The sequence below is a fragment of the Nicotiana attenuata genome, unplaced genomic scaffold (genome assembly GCF_001879085.1).
Source record: "Nicotiana attenuata strain UT unplaced genomic scaffold, NIATTr2, whole genome shotgun sequence".
In the NCBI taxonomy this organism is placed as follows: Eukaryota; Viridiplantae; Streptophyta; class Magnoliopsida; order Solanales; family Solanaceae; genus Nicotiana; species Nicotiana attenuata.
Window position 1 is genome coordinate 30082 of NW_017672466.1, and position 4491 is coordinate 34572.

General features: G+C 35.4%; 1 pseudogene; it reads right to left on the reverse strand.

Annotated features, from left to right (window-relative positions):
• Positions 1-1772: 1772 nt before the first annotated feature.
• LOC109213316 overlaps positions 1773-4491 on the reverse strand; it is an 11323-nt pseudogene continuing 8604 nt past the window's right edge.

Sequence of the window (4491 nt, forward strand, 5' to 3'; positions counted from 1 at the left end):
GAAATAGAATCCATATTGAATAACCATACATAGGAATTGGTTGATCTTCCTCCTGAAAATAAACCGTTGGGTTCTAAATGGATCTTTAAGAGAAAAATGAAAGATGATAGCTCTATTGACAAATATAAGACAAGACTTGTGGTCAAAGGGTATAGACAACGAGAAGGTCTTGACTATTTTGATAACTACTCTCCAGTTACAAGAATTACGTCCATACGAACGTTAGTAGCGTTAGTTGCAGTTTATGGTCTTGAAATTCATCAAATGGATGTTAAGACGGCCTTCTTAAATGGAGAGTTGGAGGAAGAAATCTACATGGAACAACCTGAAGGGTTTGTGGTTCCAGGTAAAGAAAAGAAGGTATGTAGACTTGTTAAGTCCCTTTACGGACAAAAACAAGCACCCAAACAATGGCATGCGAAATTTGACCAAACAATGTTGTCAAATGGTTTTAATATAAATGAATGTGATAAATGTGTGTACATTAAAAATGTTCCAAATCACATAGTCATTATTTGCCTATATGTGATGATATGCTGATAATAAGTAATGACATTGCCAACATAAATGCTACTAAGCGTATGCTAACTAGGAAGTTTGATATGAAGGACTTGGGAGTTGCTGATTTAATTCTGGGGATTAAGATCCATAAGACTCCTCAAGGTTTGGCATTGTCACAATCTCATTATATTAAGACAGTACTTGAAAAATTCAAGCACTTAGGGTTTAAAGTTGCAAAGACTCCAATTAATGTGAATCTTGCATTAGCAAAGAATAAAGGACAAAGCATATCACGATTGGATTATGCGCATGTATTGGGATGCTTAATGTATATCATGAATTGTACACGACCAGATATAGCTTGTGTTATAAGTAAATTGAGTCGATACACGAGCAATCCAGGTCAATCTCATTGGATGGTAATGAAACGAGTTTTGGGATATTTAGAACATACCTAGGGCTTTGCTTTGCACTACAGTAAATATCCTACGGTGATTGAGGGATACTGTGATGCAAATTGGATCACCGGTTAAATTGATTTTAAGTCCACAAGTGGATATGTATTCACCATTGGTGGAGGAGCGGTATCTTGGAAGTCGTCCAAACAAACTTGTATTGTCCGCTCTACAATGGAGGCTGAATTCATAGCCTTAGATAAAGCCGATGAAGAAGCTGAATGGCTCCAAAATTTCTTGGAAGACATTCCATTTTGGCTCAAACCGTTGGCACCAATATGCATACATTGTGATAGTCAAGCGGCAATTGGAGGGCTGGGAGCGTTATGTATAACAGTAAATCTCGTCATATACGATGAAGATATAAAATCGTTAGGCAATTACTCTCTAGAATAATTATCACAATTGACTATGTATCAAGTGATAATGTATCGGATCCACTTACAAAAGGCCTAACTAGAGAGGTAGTTGAGAAATCATCAAGGGGAAAGGGACTATGGCCGAGAACAAGTCATTATGGCGGTAACTCTACCTAGAAGACTGGAGATCCCAAGATCTAGGTTCAAGGAGATCAAACAAAGTCATTAATAACGGTTCAACATTGTCAACTAAAATTTTGGTCCATTCTCGTGACGAGACAATGTTCAGTACAAAAGATAAAGCATTAAGGGCTTTTAATGATTTCTAAATTTGATACGGGGTATATCAAATAGTGTATCTACGGGATGACATATTTAGGAATCACCTATGTAAGTGTGAAGTGTTAGTCGCTTCAAGGAGAATTTTGTAAGGCCTGTTCTCTACGCACTTATGAAATCAGGCGGTGTTCATGGCTGAAACAAACACCAAACACAACAATCAAAACCAAAGACGGTTAAGGGTTGGTTGTGTGACTTAGGGTTGTCTAGGTATACACCAAAGTTCGACAGTTCAAAGATATCAAATCTACCGATTGACCGAGTATATATCGATTGACCAATTTTAAGTCCCCCCCTCCNGTGAAATTTTAAGTTTTCCCGGGTTGACAAAGGGACATTGTCCCATATTGGAAGAGGAAGAGGTTTTTGATGAGTATATAAGCAATTGCTCTTCTTCTAGCTCTTAAATAGTTGAGAAGAAGGCAAGCCTCGCGCCGTCGTCGTCGCTCGGCTCGGCTTCGGCTTCGGATTCGGATTCGGTCATATGATCGATTGATTGATTAATTTTTTGGACCAAATTTATTTGTTAATAGTAAATATTAACAGAATTGTTATTAAATATTCGTTTTAATAACAGAATATTAATATTAATATTAAAATCCAACTGTTTTCAGTTTTCAGTTGTGTAACTGATAATTAAACTTTCCTCTTCAATTCCTGGTTTATAATTGCATAAATTAGCCATTTATATTATGGCATTTATGTTATGGCCGTTTTGTATAAACAACCATTCTAAAGAGTTACACCTCTTCAGTTTTCAGCCCAACATTGGCTATAAATACAAGTCCATTCTCTCAGAATTTCCATACGATTTTCTGAGTTCTCCTCCTTTCTTCTGCATACTTTTAACTTCAAAGAAAGCAACGGTAAGTGTGATTTACTACCGAACTTTGTGTTCGCTGAAACACTGGGGTTTGAAGTACCACTACACCAGTGTGTAACTCGTTCTATCCTGGGAGGAAATAATGCATAACCTTGGGTACTAGGAGGGGATTAAATTCCTTAAGGAAACACTGTGAATTCAGTGGGCTCGGATTAACTTTTGTTTCATTTATATTTTCTGTTTATATGTTGTTTTATCTTTTCCAGAATTAGTTTACAAATAGAGTTTACTAACACTCCCAACCAGCATTGATCAGATATACGAGGTAACACGAATCGCAGCCCAAAAAAGGTTCCTGCTTGGTTCTTCATCTACTTTCTGAGAGATGAAAAGTAAATAAATTTACAGGAGCATTCAGAAGACAAAAAAGGAGATAAATGCAGATCAAAAGGGGATTGATGTTTACCTGCTCAATGTATAAGCTGTTGTAGTACATGCAAATACCAAAATGCTTATACAGGAATGTTTTATCATCATAAGGTAACCTCGGAACAAGATCATTGCAATAAACAACTCTAAAGTACAATTGGGCACTGGATGTTCCAAATGAGCTTCCATAAACCTCCCTAACTGCCTATTCCCAATCCTAGGTTGCCCATACGTGTATACGCCCAATAGTCGTTGCATGACTTTCACTTCCTCGTGCATCACTAGCACCATTGGAAATAGTATAGCCATGACCTGTAACGACAAATTTAGCATTCTCGTGCTCTTTTAATAAAATTTGAGTTTACTTCTAACAACATAGTAAGCAGTCTTCTCTGGCGTCTGCTCTGAGACGGAGGAGGATAAGTCTGATCCATTGTTTGTATCAACATTCTCTGAATTGGTATATTTTGCTTTTTTTTTTTAACGAAGATTTGTGGACGTATTTACTCTGTTTCCTAAGCCTAATTTCGGAATCTCATACCAAGAGTAGTCAAAACCAGTGATGCAATCATCAGCATCAAATGGCTCTGTACCTCTAAAGCTGATCAAAATCAAGTTCGCATCTTTTGGCTTATCGCATAATATAAATACTTGTGTGGACCTCTCTTTCTGGTAATCTGTCCCAATAAACACACAGCAAATACTCATAAAAAAAATGAAGGATATAAGTTGAGTTATCACCATTCCAGCAGTTGTAAAAATCCACAAAATGCATCTGATAAATGACAAGGCAAACATCATCTTGGATCAGCAAATGTAAAAAAAAACCACAAAAAATGGTAAAGAAAAAGATAAACAAGCTAAAGTATACCTCCACAACATCCCTAACAACTTTTTCATTCTCATAGGCTAACTTTGAAGCCATCATACATAAGTCCATGAGAGGTCTGTGTCCTATTGCCACGTGAATTTTCTTTTCTCCGAAATCAGGTTGATCAATTTCCTTGATTGAAATTTCAGTCTTGTATAAGTTTATTCGACCATCTACCTGGCCAATAGTACTTATGAAAGTTTCAGAACCTCTCTGTGGTATCACCAGCTTGTTGGGATTGAAAATATATGGTGCATGCAAAAGCTAACAATACAAAGCTTGGTGGACGAAAAATCAGACAACAAAAAAAAAATATACTAAACTAAGCATTATAGTTTATAATGGTTTGGTCAATTGATCTACATAAAATAAAACTAATATAAAAGAAGAAAAACTATCGAGAGAAAAATCTCCCTTAAAAAAAACTCTTTAATGACTACATTGTGGATATTTTTTATGCTTTTGTGAGAAACAGAGATCCTTAATTTATAGATGTGCAAAACTTGTCTTCCAACAAAAAGGATAAGACATATTAAGGAGATTTAATCTGTAACACTCCTCAAATTTATAAAAGTTTCGAGACACGCTAACTATAGAACTAAATTATTACTATTTTTTTTTATTATTGTGTTTATCTCGCATATCGTGAAATATATATATATATATATATATATATATATATATATATATATATATATATATATATATATATAT